Here is a 16,498-nt window from a genome sequence, read left to right on the forward strand (position 1 = left end):
CACCCACCAAGTGTTTTCCTCACTCAGGACCTGAGAACTTTTCACCCTGCTTATTTTTCTGACCATTTTCCCTTGCTGAATGTACTCGAGAGAAACAACAGACACAGTTCTCCCTGCAGAACATGCATTTTTGGTCTGATATTGTTGAGCGGAGAAACTGAAATGCGGCATTTATTTGCACCCAACACAGATGATTTATGATAGACATATTCCCCTATGAAGTTCACTGGTGGCAGCCACTTGGTTCATCCTGTCTGCTTGCTGTTGATGGATTATTTCCACAGTATTATACAAACAGACTGAAGTGCTGGGGCTAACATTCTATCTCAGTGGAACACAAATGGTATTGCTTCACTCTTTCTTCTGTTTCTAGTTAGCATCTTAAATTCCCTGACTTTAGAAAAACAGTGGCTATTCATCTTCCACGGAAAGTTAACAGGTAAGCAAAATGATATCTAGCACTTTTATTTTATTGTGAGGACAGTTTAGGGCTAAATTTATATTTGGGCTAAAACTTATCTTTCTTTAAAGAAAAACAAAGACATCTTTTGGTAAACATCACTTTTCAAAAAGAATGAAAATCATTTTCTTGACTAAACTGTAAGCAAGCGCTGAGTAAATGCGATAGGGCCTTGGAAAGGTGATGGAACGCTGTAGTTCATTCCATACTATTATTTCACATTTTCTCTGGGGGAGATGTATATCTGATTAAAACTGGATTCAGTTATACAGGAGGGACAGCAGCGGTGCATCTGTCATGGAGCAGGGTGGAAATCTTGGCTATGTGAGTAATGACTGCAGTTTCCTAGTGCACTTCATGAGGTTTTGTGGTAGCAAAGATATTTGTGAACTTCCTTTGGGTGTAAGTGAAAAGAAACAGCTGCAATAGAGATGTGCAGATTAGTTTCTAATTGGGAATGAAAGGAGGGTTGTTTCTGAACGGGTGTTCTCTGAACAACACGGCTTTCTGAGGGACATTTTAAAGGACGTACTATAATTTAATCATTCACAAAAGGCAACAGCAGGCTTAAATAATGAAAACTGCTTCAAGCATTTGTGCTTTAAGTCTTGGCAGAAGACTTTGCACAAGCAGACACCTCCATGCAGCAAGGCAGGATTGAGAAAGTGCCACCAGTTTTCTAGCACTTTGGTTAAGTTCATATTTGCTGTGTACAGAAACACAATCCCAGCATGTACCAACATGTTGGGATTGATCTGCCACCTTTATCCCAGTCGCAGAGCAGCTGCTGCATTTCTTACAGTAAACAAATAGCAGCTCCAAACCTGTGCGTTTTTACAGATAGTCAAAGTGTAGATAGTCAAGTGCACCATCTCTCACTTAGCAGCAGGTATAGAAACAAATTAAAAGATAACATAAGCCTGTACATGTATGATCTTCAGAACTTTGTGATGCTTTAATTTCACTGCTGAAAACTAAATGTGATTTTGCTTTAGGCCTTTTTTCTTTTTAAAGCCTTTTTGTCTGTTTCTCAAGAACTGTATCCAGAAATGTAGAAAGCAAAATTACTTACTGATGCACACACACACGTTTATACAAGTAGGGAACATACAGACTGTGAGCACTGCAGAGCAACACAATGAGATGGGCAAGCAGATTTAATAGCTGTGGCTGAAAGACCTGATCGTTTTCTCCCACCATGTGAACTGTTTTTTCCTGCCTGAAAACTGGGAACATGAGCAGGACTGTGTTATTCTGCATTTGTGCAGCACTTAGCTGGGGAAACCTCACCATCACGCTGTCATTCTGGGCTGCCGACTGCAAGCTGTAGGAACAGTGCAGTGAGGTTACATGTGCCTGACCTCTGAAGTCAGTGGGGATACCTGTGTCAGTGCTTGATGCAGGACAGACTCCCCGTGTCATGACAACACCTATGGTATATTGAAAACTCCAGTTTTTTTCAAGCTCTTGCTTTAAAGGATTAAACTGAGACCTTGAAAAGAAGCGAAATATCTACAAAACTTTCTTGGTGTATGTACGTAAAATAGTAATATTTATGCAAAATAATATAAAAAACCGAAGGAACATCTGAAAAGTAAAGCAGCATCTAACATGGCAGCTGTTCCATTGGCTGAAGGGTAATCTTTGTCACTGGAAATAATACTTTCCATTTTACTGCATTTCCATTGTGGTTCAGCTAATGTACTTGATGAACTTGTGATGCCTACAGTAGGACATGACTGGAAAGACTCAGAATACCAAGCATATGTCTACTGTAGGGTAAATCCAACAACCCATTCAACAGAGTAGCTATGTATAATGGGATCTTAAAGCTCAGAGTTATCAAAGAGATGTTGTCTATTTAGCTAACTATATTTTCCTGACTCTTAGGGTGAATCCATTCGATGAACTTCACTCCGGTTGTGGCCCTCTCCTTCCGTGACAAGTTCAGACCTAGATTTTGTTATCATAGACATCAAGATTTGGTCAGATCCCATCCACAGAGACCAACACTAATGCTTTACAAAAGTTATTCACAAACATTTAGTGGTTCATCTACAGCTCTGGCATTTAACTTTGAAAGACCGCATGCTATGCACACATATCACCTCTCACTGACTCCTTAACCCTCGATTTCCCAGGCTGTTCTCTGCAAGTATGCCCTAATTGCACCATGCCATACTGTGAACCACCGAAAAGGAATAAAGACAGGTGAAAGAAACCCACTGTAACTTCTTCACTGAAGCACCCTGGTAACTTTTAATCATGCCTTGACCACTGTACACTATTAATTGTAGAAGCATAGAATCATAAAGGTTGGAAAAGATCACGAAGATCATCAAGTCCAACTGTCGACTCATCATGATATGACAGAGAGGCTCTTAAAAACCCTTCCTCCTACTTCTCCACTGTCTCCGAGCATTTTGGTAGCATTTCCAGTAAACTCTAATTTTGTGTACACCCACTTTGCCCTGGAATAACCTGACTGACAGGGACAAAATGAACTAAAGAGGAAAAGAAATTCTCCCCGTCCCATGGCTGGAGCACTTTCTTAGCAGCTAAGAATACTAGCTTGCCTGGTGTGACTCAGGGCAATTAAGGTCACTGTGCACTCTCAGAAGTTCTTCACTTTTGAGAACAAACTGAAAAAAGCGATGAAGATGCATGCAGTATATTCTTGTACCAAAGCTGATACAGCACCTTGTAAGGTATTGCCAGAAATGAAGTGTTAAATGAATGTGCCTTTTTCTCACTGACTGCAGAACAAATGAGAGCAAACACGGCTTATGAGCAATAAGTCTGTAAAATCCTGAGCATGCTTCTATTTATATTCTTAGATATGATCACACGTTGGAGTTTCTTTTCACTTTGAACACTGCAGGCATTAGTAAATCATGGCCACTAAAGATCTGATAAAAACCTCTGTCTTCAGACCAAGACTGAATTTAGTCTTAGATGGAGAGCTGCCTTGCTTTTCTGGCCCTTCTGATGTGTACACACACATAAACGCATGCACATACACTGTTCCAATACCTCACTTTCAAATGAAATGGGATGTTATAGGTGATTTAGCAATAAGTCTAGGGAACTGAGTTGGGGGAACCCTAGAAAGCATAAAAAGGCACATGGACAAAGTTAGGTATTTGGTGCAGATGCAAGCATTTAGCTAAGATGTTATTTAATGGGGCACAGATGATAGATGAGATGAAACTTAAATTCCAGGGAGCCCTAAGTTAGAGGCACAAAGCTACTATCTGGAAGAATGTCTTCTAAGTACAAGCACAGTTAGCGTAGCTACTAACGAATATCAGTGAAAAACTACCAATCATTAATTAAGCCCAGTAATGGCCAACCTCTAGTTTCCATTCTACATCTTACTCTGTAAGCTTTTACAAGTAATTATCTTGATATTTTCCAATCCATACAAAACTCCATGTGGCATTTTACAAATGGCACCATGGGAATTGCTTCAGAGAATCATGACAATGATTTGTTTTGTTTTTAAGAGTTAAAGTTCACTGTGAGACCATGACAATCCTTTCTTAGAAGGAGATATATGTTCCCTGTTTTCAGTCTGACTCCCACAGCTTTCTCTTGGGTTCCAAATCTCTGAAATAATCTGATTGTCACCAGCTGGGAAGGGCAAAGATTATAAATTGGAAGGTCAAACACGCATGATGTTTTCACATGATTGTGCTATAATGTCCAAATAGAAGTTTGAAAATGCAGCTTCCTTGCCATCTTCCAACAACAAACAGCAGGAGGAGCAAACCTCCTGGAAGCAAACAACTCACGCCGGGGATAAATGAGCAAAACTCAAGGCGGTGTGGCTTCAGATGGAGACTGCAGAAGCTTGCGTATGGAAGTAATTGTCCTGCCAGCTTCTAAATCTAATTAGCAACTGAAAAAACAAGTCATATCCTGAATAAATACTGTAAACATGCAGATCTCTGCTGAGAGAAGCAGTGAGTAACATAATGAGACATGGTACTTGCAGACTCACACTGCCTCGTTCTGGAGAACAGTCTTGTCTGAGGTACACAAGTATCCCTTACCCCCGTCCAGCCTACCTCACTTCAGAGAAGTAAGATGTAGAAAAGTGTTGCCAGGTTAATAGAAATGAGAGATGGAAGGGGTGACAGCAGACAGGGAGGGCACTGTCCTGCTCTGCTCTGCCCTTGTGAGGCCCCATTTGGAGTAATACAACCCCTGGCAGGGGCTCCAAGCACAAGAAGGATGGGGTGCTGTTGGAACGGGTCCAGAAGAGGCCTCAGAGATGCTCAGAGAGCTGGAGCACCTCTCATATGAAGAAAGGTTGAGGGAACTGGGCTTGTTTACCTTGGAGAAGAGGAGGCTCCAGGGAGACCTCACGGCGTCACTCCAGTACTAGAAGGTTGCTTATAAACAAGAGGGGGAGTGATTTTTTACATGGTCTGATAGTGACAGGATAAGGGGGAATGGGTTTAAACCAGAAGAGGGGAAATTTAGGTTAGATGTTAGGTAGAAATTCTTTACTCAAAGGATGGTGAGGCCCTGGCACTGCTGCCCAGAGAACTGTGGGTGCCCCATCCCTGGAGGTGCCCAAGACCAGGCTGGATGGGGCCCCGGGCAGCCGGAGCTGGTGGGGGGCAACCAGCCCATGGCAGGGACTGAAACTGGGTTGGTTTTAAGGTCCCTTTCAACCTAAGATATTCTATGAGTCTGTGATTCAATCGTTTGGTAAGTGTGAAACAGATTTCTCCAAGCAAAAAACCCTTCTGAAGTACTCTTCATGGAGCTTCAGTTATCAAAGAGGAAACCAGATCATTGTCTGGAGCAAACCAGCATGCATCACACTATCTTACAGCTGCTGATGACTCTTTGGGATATTTGCTGCTTTCTCTGGGGATATTTTTTTGGGATGAGCGATCTCACAGCTGGTAGATCTTAAGGTAAACTTGGCTGAAATATTTACCTCATTGCTTGCTACCCCAGTACAGTCACCACTTACCCTCTGAGAAGCTATAAACTGGCACGATGCTGCCCATACCCACAATTAGATTTCACATTATACTATCTGTCACTGAACAATATCAGAGAGCTCAGTGGGAAATTGCTAATTGTTACCATTCCCATGTTTTCAGGCTGGTAATCACAGACAAATACACCACGTGCTTGATATGACAGACTCGTGGCAGTGACAGAGCTCCCAGGATAATGGTCTGGCTTACCATTACCTGCATGAATTAATGGGATCCATGTGAAATACAGTAAACATATTAAGAAGATAGACAAATGACTGGCCTCTTGATGGACTTCTCTTTTAGATACTTACCATGCTTGCCAGGCAGCGGCACAGGCACTTTAACAGACACCCGCCTTATTTATTTACTATGCAAGACCCAACTTAACAGCTTGTTTCTGTATCTTTGGGCCAGAGGCCAAGGCAGATGTTTGCCTGACACCGAATCCTATTAGAGGTTGCAGTAACACAATTGTGTGTTAAAGCTAAATATTTTATAGCCTACTCTTGCCACCAAGCATCATCATTCCCTAGACATTTAGAGGCAGCTATCTATTGGCAAAGAAAAAATAGTTATCTGGCTGGCAGTTGAAGACAGTAGCTTTCTTGGGAGTCAAAAAGCACCAGGACAGCTTTCTACAAACTGATTAAATGCCATTCAGTGTGGTGTGGTTGTATGAATTCAAACATAACCACTTCCTTTGATAGCCTCAAGAAGCTGATCTGAGACTGGCACCATTTGGTGGCAAAAACGTTGAGGAATAGCACTACAGTAGAGCAATTGTACTTTAATGAATTGGTGTTAATAGCAGTCTCTGGAATTTATGCATTATTCAGGCTTTTGGCCTCTTCTGTGAGTAGTCTACTCTACCTCTGCATAAGAAATTGCCTCAAAATCTTTCGGTGACAACATAAATGAAGCTGCAGGGCCTGAAGAAGTTGCCATATCTACAAAATAAAAGCCTTTCCTTATAACCTTCCACCCTTACAGAGATGCATTAATTTAAAAAAAAGTAAGTAAATAAAAAAAACCCTACTTTTGGACAAATATTTAGAGAATTGTTGACTGTATCAAATAAATATATACAGAAAGTAAGAGTTCCTGACTGTCCACTGGTCTATTCTTTGTCTTGTCATGTTCCCCCAGCTAAGGAAGATGCGTTGCAATGCAGGTGGAGCAGGGCAGCAGGTAATCAGACTTTGGCTCCTATCTAACCTTGAAATCCCCTATGAGAGCTTCAGCAGTGCAAAGGGGCCACGATGAGAGCACAGCATCACACTGCAATGAATTACATCTCATGGGAGGGTGAAGGACTCTGCATCACTTCCCCTTACTCTGTGCTGCTGCACCAGCTCAGCTTTAGCAAGACACGAGCTATTTTTCTTAGACCCAGTGCTTGTCCAGGATAAAACTGTCACCTGCAAGCTCATTGCAATCATGTCTCTCCTTCACAAAAATGCCCCCTGTCACTGCCCTGACTGTATTAGCAGTAATTTGAATAGGAAGTCAGGCAGTATAACATTAAAGGCAAAGAAGATTCTGAAGCGCTGTGAACACAAGCTAGCATTTAATTTACTTCCCAGTTGCAGAGCTTGCAGCCTTGTTTATTTTTCAAAGAAATGATGCTACTCGATTGGATTTCACTGCAGGGTAGGTAGGATTCTAAGCCCAGAGAACTGTCACCTGCTCTTGTAATCGTGATAACAATGCCAAGAGAGACGTGGAGGTGAGAGGTGATAAAACACGCTTCAGATATCTGAAACATCAGCCTTGACATTTTGAGCCAAATAAAAAAAATAAATAAATAAGAAAAAAATAAGGCTCTGAAAACAAAGAAAATGTGAAAATGCTGGGTCCAGTGCGCTCTTGATCCACCTCTTCCTTTCTGAGCAGAAATGTGCAAGGACTGATTCCTTCTCATGGCGCATTCTCACCTGCTGAGATTTCGATTTTTTTGCTTCATTTGTGTTTTATAGGGCTTTTATATTTCTAGCTCAAGTGATCCACACCTGGCAGCCAGGGATGTGATAGTCTTGACAGCATCATGGAAACTCACTCATTATTTTTGAGTGCTCTTTCACAGTTTCCTGTTCTGTAGGGCGCCTAGTGCGATGCTGATACTGCTAATGCCACTTGATGTTGTGCCAGGTTTTGACTATTTTTTCTTTTCCTGAAGGCTGGGAGGTCTGTTTTAATTAAAGATCCATGCAGACAACCCTGTTTTGCTCTCATATCCCTATGGAACTCTAACCTTCAGATGGAGGTATCAGGATGCTAAATCAGGAGAAGGGCAACGGGCAGGCAGTCCTTTTACACAGCTCCTTAAGTCAATCCAGGCTCTGGAAAGTCAGAGTGAAGTACAATAATCACAGTATCCAATAGCACGTTATTTTCCCTCTATCACTTAAAAAAAAAAAAAAAAAAAAAAGCCACTTCCAACAGCAGATACCATACATCTCCATCAGAGCACACTGTAAACCACACCAGCAGTGCCTCTGGAGTCTGGGTTGTTTTAAAAGGTGATGGTGAAGCACTAAAAGTTTGGCATTCAGCATCACTTTGAGTCATTTACTGAAACCATCAAGATCTGCTGACTGCCAAATCTGACAGTACATCATGAGAGTACAGTTTCCCTTGAGATGTCTGTACTTCTGTTTCTGTGGCCTGGCTTGAGACATCCATCCAGGTACTCCAATGGCCCCGCCACAATAACATCAGTCCTTCTCACACTATTTCAAGCACATTCAACTCCAAACCCAGCTGTAAGTACTACAATAACAGCTTTGCGTGGACTATTTTTGAACTTCTGTTCTGCAGAAAGTGGGACCAAGTGGGAATAGTGTGGGGAGTAAATAATGAGCTGAACAAGCCTGCTCGCTTCAGAAGCCTATACCACATTTGGTCTGAATTTGGTTTCCCCTTGGAGAGAGAACTTTATCTCACTGGTTCATTCCTTTCTCTTACTGCTTCCTTTTTAAGAAATCTTTCCAGTGCAGAATGCCTTACAATATAAAGCTATCAGATGGTTGAAAGCATAAGGTGTAATGGGATTTCAAAAGCACTTGGGCATCGCTCTATGTATACTACCATTTGAGTTAATGGTAAAATATCCTATGACTTCACTGGGATCAGAATAAAGGAACCTTTTAAAAAAGCCTGCTAATGTATTTCTGCAGTTCGTAGCGATATACAGAGATCAGTTTTCTTCCCTGAGAATATGAGCAATGCTGAAAGCACGAAAGGAGCAATGAAATAAAGTTCTTACAGAATTGCCTATTGACTATCTTAAAAAACCCTTTCTCTTTAAGTCACCTGAAATGTGTCACAGGTTAGAAGTTAGTTGGGGAAAAATGTCAATGGATGATTTTAAAGAAACTGGCCCTTGGACTCAAGCTGTCATCTTCCTCCTTCTAAGATGCACCTTAGAAGAATGGTAACTTCAGTGCCTACACATACGACAAGGCTGCGGAGATCTAGAAACAACCTTGTGAAAGTTCCTTTTCTTCCTCGCTTTTCATCTTTGCAGCTGGAATATTTTTAAACCTGAATTTCACTCCAGTAAAACTCTCATATCCCCAGTTTGCCCAAGGGAATGCAAGGAAATTTTTTTTTTTTTTTTTTGTTCCTTCCTACTCTCATAAATTGTTACAAATGAATACAGGAAACAACAATTATTCAGCCTTCAGGGTTCAACTTCTGGAGCTGCACTAGCAAGCTGGAAGTTACTTTGCATTCAGTACATTAGAATTTCTGCTATTGCAGCTTGGGGCAAGGCTAAAGCTGGCCTTGAGTTTAATTTTAAACGATGTTGTATGTTGGTGTACTGTAGGGAAAAGACTGCAAACCAGTCTTGTATACACACAAAAAGGACCTCAAACATGGAAGTGTTTGGTCGAAACAGGTGCCCCAAAACCCTGGCAATATTATGATTTTGAGTGCACTGAAGACTAAGTTTCGTTTCATACGAAGTCTTTAGCAAATGCATCCATCCTGAAAAACAGGGATGCACTAGGTAGAGTGGCTGAGATGCAAGGTTGAGGCATGCTACAGACAGGTGCTATAGGCACACCTTCAAGTGTGATGCCCAGTGCTACAGAAGGGCTTGAGTGTCTCCTAGGCCTTTTGTCAGATCAATCCCATAACCAAGAATCATAGAAATCATTAAGGTTGGGAAAGACCACAAAGCTCATCTAGTCCAACCATCAACCTACCTCCACCATGCCCACGGACTGTGTCCCTCAGCGTCACTTCTCCACAGTTCCTAAACACCTTCAAGGACAGTGACTCCACTACTTCCCTGGGCAGCCGGTGCCACTGCATTACCATTCTTTCTGAGAAGAAATTTTTCCTGACATCCAACCTGAACGTCCTCTGACACAATTTAAAGTTGTTACCTCATCATCCTATGACTGTTACTTGGGATAGAAGCCAATCCCCACTTCATCACAGCCTTCTTTCACAAAGTTGTAGAAAGCGATAAGGTCTCCTCCGAGCCTCTTCCCAGCTTGGTGTCACCTGTATATTAACTGAGGGTACACTCAATCACTATGTTCAGATCATCAGTAAAGATAATAAACAGGGTCAGCCCCAGTACTGACTCCCACAGAGATGCCCTTGATTTCCTGTGGCCATTACAAGCTCGTGCTCAGGTATCTGCCAGAGCAAAAGCAGAGTGCACAGCTCTGTTCCTGCCTGTAGCTGCACAAACCTGGTCGAGGCATACTCCCTCACTGAGCCCCCAGCAATCCTCTGAGCCAGAAATCAGTTTAACCTAATTTATTTAACTCTCTTTCTGAGACTGTTGTAGCACTTAGATAAAGAAAGCAGCCACACATCTAATACACAGAACAGCTGTTATCATTTTAAAAGTCAACATATGCCAGGAGTTACTGCACAGACCATGTCCGCGTCCCCCCTGGCCTCTGTGTGAAAAGGGAGATTGGTGACTCCTAAGGTGCCGAGGTTGTTGGCTGCTGTTCTCTCATGTGGTCAATTAAACGTGTGCACAGATAAATACAGCCTTTGGAAAACGAAGTCTTAAAATAGTCTGCTGGAGCACAGAAAGGGTTCTCGCTTTGTGTGCCAAAAGTGGACTTGTAACTCCCACAACTTATTACTGTGCTTTAGCAGGGGAGCGTTCATGGAAAGAAAAGTCTGCACAGAGCTGCCCCAGCAGCTCAGGAATATAAGGCAGGGATAAAACAAGCTCTGCTTGCGTTAGCCTGCAGTCTGGGTTACGTGGAAAGAGCTATATACAAAAGTGCAAAAACAAAAAGCATATGCACCGCTTTACACATTTCTCCAGAGACCCTCTGGTACCAGTGTATGTCGTGTCATTAAGGCAGAAATCTGCTGTTCTGAAAAAATGAACCAAAAAAAGGGACAGAAATAAAAGAAAGAAAGGAAAAGGCTTTAAATGCAGTATTAAATAAACCATTCCATGACCCTAAAACTGAAGTAATTACCCCAATCAATAAACCTTTTGTACAAGCTCTGTTGGATCAAGAGAACTTGCTGCTTCAAACAGCACGCTGACAGCAAGTGCAAGGCTACCACCAGCCCATCTAAATACACATGTAAGAAAAGCTTTTCAAAATGACCAATCTACTTTTTTGTTTGTTTGTTTTGTTTTTTTTTTCCTATTGAATCAAAGCACAATCAAAGCCAGGTAAAACCGGATCACTGGAGACATCCAGGCAGCTTACTTCTACTGAAGTGAATGCTTATTGGCACCCAAACCATTTTTACAAACATAGCTCCATCTCTTCTGTACAACAATATAAATCATAGAATTATTGAATCACCAAGGTTGGAAAAGAGCTCCAAGATCATCCAGTCCATCTATGTGTCTGTTTGTCTCTCCTTTTTTCCCATCCAAAATTATCACTTGTAGTTATTCAGCCCTATTGAAAAGGAACATACCTATACAAACTAAGCCAGAACAAAATAACAAGCAAAAGCTGCAGTGCAATGTTAAATGAATGATTCCATCCCTGCTTTAATTTTAACTTCACACACTAAAAATTTATGCTGCTGGCTTTTTCTTGCAGGGCATCAATGAAGAAATATGCTGTATTAGGAAAAAGCAGTGGTGGAAGATTTCACCGCCAAGTATCTGACCTTTACAGGCTTCTTATTATTTAATTATCTTTGAGATGTGTCCCTAATTTCTCTTTTATTAGAGATGCCCAAAGTCTTGAACAGCAGAATCCTGAAATAATAATTTGGCCTGCCATTAAGGCTTGGGAAACAGGATAATTATGTAAGAATTGTTTTAGACACTTGCAGAGAGGAAAAGGTCACCACAAATAACATCTAGATTTGAAATGAATAGTCTGACTCCAGGTTCCTTGGAAGAGCTGTGGCTCTTCTGCAGGGCAATAAAACTCAGCACTGGGACACACTCCTGCTCTGGGCTCCCTGCAGTGGGAAATGAGACTGTTATCAATTTTTTGGGATAGACACACAGATGAAAAGACTTAGGGCACATTAATAAAGTTATCAGCTGCTAAAATTTTACGGGCTGTGTCACCATCATCTAAAACCATCACTACTGTTTTACTGAGAATAGGAAACAAAAACCTCTGAGCGTGGGGATTATAAACTAATGTGAAAGGCTTCCCCACCTCACAGCCCTACTGCCATGTCCAGATCTGTGCTCAAGCTACAAGGTATTTTTTTATTAAGCTCTATAAAGATTAGTTTTACGTGTACGATGAAAAAGTAACGTCTCCAATCACACTGCTTCACTTGTTTGGAGAGGGGAACTCCTATAAAGCTCAGAGTTCACTCATTTCCATCTCCCAAGGCAACTACCTACCTACCTGTCCTACCTACCAGGCTGGGCTGAGTTTGACTCTGATGGAGTTGACAGTCTGCTGTTTTCTTGCCATCCTTCTGCATGGGCCAACTCTCCTTTCACCAAAGGACCTTGTCCTGTGGCCAAGTGGAAGACTGGCCATAAAATCATAGAATCATTTAAGTTGGAAAAGACTACTAAGATCATTTAGTCCAATAATCAATCTATCACCACCATGCCCAATAACCGTGTCCATCAGTGCCACATCTCCACAGTTCTTGATAAGCTCCAGGGGTGGTGGCTCCACAACTTCCCTGGGCAAATGGCTTGAAGCTATCTGCGGATAAACCACGGAATCATAGAAATGTAGAATACTCCAAGTTGGAAAGGACCCTTATTGCCTCCTAGCTGAACTGAGTGCATGCTTTCTATGCTACCTGAGACTTACAAACTTTACCAAATTCAGAGAAGTGTAGCAAATGTTTCTAAAGGAGGGCTAAGAAAGAAAGGGACAAACTCTTGAGCTTGGTCTGTTGTAGACAGAACAAAGGGAAATGGCTTCAAACTAAAAATGGTGAGACTTAGGCTGGATGTAAGGAAAAAGTTTTTTACAATAAGAGTGATGAGGTACTGGAATAGGATGCACAGAAGTGGATACCCTCTTCCTGGAGACATTAAAAGTCAGGCTGGACAGGGTTTCAGCACCTAATCAAGCTGTAGGTGTCTCTGTTCACTGCAGGGAAGTCAGACTAGATGGCCTTTAAAGGTCCCTTCCAACTCAAATGACTCTATGATTCTATTAAAAGCTAACTGAAGCCAAAGAGCAGAAAAGAAAGCATCAAACAAGGATGCTGGCAACAAGAGAGTCATCAGAAAAAGGCACTGACCATCTCATGGAGCATCTGTCAAGCAAGGGCTTGTAATGGGACACAGAGAGCTGAAGGCAAAAAGCTATTTGCAGAGCATGCAAAGCTCTGCTGTTATGTTGCAGGAGAGAGAGATCAATAACATCAAAAATGAAGTTGTGATTTTCCTCCCTGCCAAGGCTCTCATATGTCGCTAATTTTTATTTATTTATTTATTTATTTATCTATTTATTTATTTATTTATTTATTTATTTATTTATTTATTTTCAGTGCAAAGCAAGCAGAAGGAAAGAGCTTTAAGTCGGGGAAGGCACAAGCTATTAATTGACTGTAGAGGGCTACCACAAGGCACAGTGTGGAACAGGGGATGGATGGGGCAAGGTGACCATAGCATGCAATGACCATATTCACAAAGTATGTGAGAACAACACCACTGGTAACTGAGCACCTCCACAGAACAGCTGGAGTTCTATTAACAGGGAAAGAGTCCTGATTTGGCCAACTACTTTGATGGACGTACTCGCAGGACATGTTCAGAAGAGGGTGACAGGGACATAACATCCATTCTTCCTGAAGACCTAACTGTACAAGAGGGGTTAAGTAAAGCAACAAGGGAACTAGCTAGGGGAAAGCATACACCACAGAGGATACAGGATCACACCCCATGCCTGCACACTCTCCTCAGTATTTACATGAGATCAATTTAGACTTTCCCAGATGTTAGTGAAGCAAGTGTAAGTAAAGTGAATGGCTTTGAGACTTCAGTGGATCATGCCTGGGAATCCGCTCTGAACCAAGAGTTGACAGAGTTTAAGTCAGCATACACATGGGCAGTGAATGTAAGGGAAACAAACCTGAACGGGGTACTTTCAGAGCTGTTCAGGTCCCCTCTCACACAACCCCATCCCCTCAGGAGAGGATCCAATGCCAAGCTTGTCCGTGCCTTGTAATTCCTTCTCTCCTCCCTAAGCTCGGTCCTGCTGTGAACCCACAGGTATCCTTCATGTGTGTGAGCTGTACGAGGGCTGTGATATTTTAGGCTGTAGCAGGAAGGGAGCTTGCCCTTTGATGCGTGTTGTAAAGCGCTGTATGTGCTGGCAGCCCCTTATAAATAACACTGCCAACTTGCTTGTGCTTTGATAGAGGAAAGTACTTACAGCAGCTTTCTTACGGATAGTGGAGGGGGCGGGAGGAACAACGGGGCTTATCCTAAACTTAAGCACTGTCTCCTGCAGGAGATAAAAGCGAGACAAAACCTTGCATCCTACCACGGGTGCTGTACATGTGTTCCTGTGCTCGTTGGGTGACACGACGGCAAACAGACGCTCACTTCTCAGACAGCTGGTGCTGCTTCTCCTTTTGATTTCTCTGGGGCTGCATGCAGACAAACCTGAGCTCAGCGGTAACAGCTGCTGGAAGACCTTTTCTCTCCAGTTCCATAGATGTTTGCAGCCTCTCAGACATTTCTTACCCCCCACGAGCAGATTTCGGCCAAATCTCTGTCTCAGATATGCTGATTCCAGCTGATTCCTCAACCCACTATTTTGCTCCACTTGCACCAGATCGTTGGGAATAAATCACCACTATCAGGGAGTGAATCCACAAAGTGCTTTGCAGAGAACTGTTTGTATTAGGAATTTCAGAAAGTGCTTCCAGTGTCATTTACAAAAAGAGTTAATTTATTATTGAGACACTTTGACTGTCCACGATGATACTTGATGATTCTTGAGGCCCCTTCCAACCCGGGCCATTCTGTGATTCTGTCCATTCCTTTATAACGCCTTGCATTGTAATTTGGAGGAATGGACATAAATATGTTATTAAAAGCTAAAAACTTTTCTTGAATCATTTTATTTCCCTCCACCTGAATTGCCTGTGCACTGTAGAAGAACAAACTGTGACAGGCATTATATACTGCATTCTCCCTGGATTCACAAGCAATGGCATGTAACAGGCACACATTTTGACATCACATAACTCTGTAGCGATGATGGTTCCGCAGCCTTTTAGAAAACGGGCTCAACTGTCATCTTTTGCCCTTAAAATCAGAGCTAATGTTCCTGAGTGGATTTAGTTATAGCTATATCAGATTCCAAATCGGTATGATGGACAGCCTCACCATTTATGAAATTAAATGTGCGATCAAACTGGGAATACACATGCTTTTCTTCATTTTTCTCTGGTTTTCAGTAGGATAATGGAAGGCCCAATCATTCCAGACCAGCGCTGCACAGTAATTGATATCATCAAGCAGAGCCCGCAGTGATTTCACTGGCTCTGAAGGGTTCGGTCTGTTAGAACAGAGCAGATAAACTTGGAAAATCAGCATCCTTTCTATTCAGCATCGCACTGCTGAAGTGAAAGCTGCTGTCCTTGACTCAGGCGAGTCCTTGCTCATAGTGGAGGAATGACTGTACAGTCTGGCTTTATGCACTTATCATTCTGATTCTCACTATCAATTCTGTGCTTTCTCCTATTATTCATGATTATTAATTAATGCTTAATGCGTTTTTTCCCAGCAGTTCCATCACCCTCGCAGCATCTCTGGGGAAATGTCACACCTCATGGCATGCAGCTGAAGCGTAAACTTAGGTTGGGTCACAATTAGAACATCAATCAGAGCCCAGGACTTCCAGGCTGCTGGTCTTCTTCTCCCATCACCAGGTCCTTCTTCTTCCTGCATCCCAGCCATACCTTTCAAACACACTCACGCTGCAAGCGCTATGGCTGCACAATAATAATGGGAGATTTTTCTATGTGCTCCTGCCACAGAAATCAAACAAAATAGCAGCTTGCCTCTGACAGCCAACACAGCTCTGCATGTTCCTCGTCCCACACAGGTTGAAGGGTTCCCATCAGGTGTGCCTTGATATATTTGTTTGGCACTGCCACTTTACACCCTGGTTCATAAACACGGTGTCAGGTTGTTGTATCCTCTTTACCTTGGCACCAGCAAAACATCACAATACTACTGTACAGCAGTGTGGATAGACTTAAAACACAGCAGCTTTGTCTTGGCAGACCTCATGAATACACTGGAAAGGCTCTGAAGCAATACAGTGCATTTTCACACAACACCTGTCCTGACTATTTTTAAGCAAGCTGCTGAAATCGAGGTTAAAGAGAAAGGTACTAACCTGCTTAGGATATTAGGCTAATTACGATCACATAGGATAATAATTTAGGATAATTTACGATAATAATTAGGATAATTTAGGTTAGATGTTAGGAAGAAATTCTTTGCTTAGAGTGATGCCCTGGCACGAATGCAATAGGTGCCCCATCCCTGGAGGTGTCCAAGGCCAGGATGGATGGAGCCCTGGGCAGCCTGAGCTGGTGGGGACAGCCAGTCCATGGCAGGGGTTGGAAG

The 16,498-nt window shown here is 42.3% G+C and overlaps 1 protein-coding gene across 1 annotated transcript in view; it reads right to left on the bottom strand.

Annotated features, from left to right (window-relative positions):
* The window catches only part of TENM4 (teneurin transmembrane protein 4), a 593,945-nt gene that overhangs the window by 150,855 nt on the left and 426,592 nt on the right, over window positions 1-16,498 (bottom strand). The gene's annotated exons all lie outside the window — the stretch shown is intronic.

The sequence above is a fragment of the Lagopus leucura genome, unplaced genomic scaffold (assembly GCF_019238085.1).
Source record: "Lagopus leucura isolate 7727_CA_CO unplaced genomic scaffold, USGS_WTPT01 Super-Scaffold_702, whole genome shotgun sequence".
NCBI lineage: Eukaryota > Metazoa > Chordata > Aves > Galliformes > Phasianidae > Lagopus > Lagopus leucura.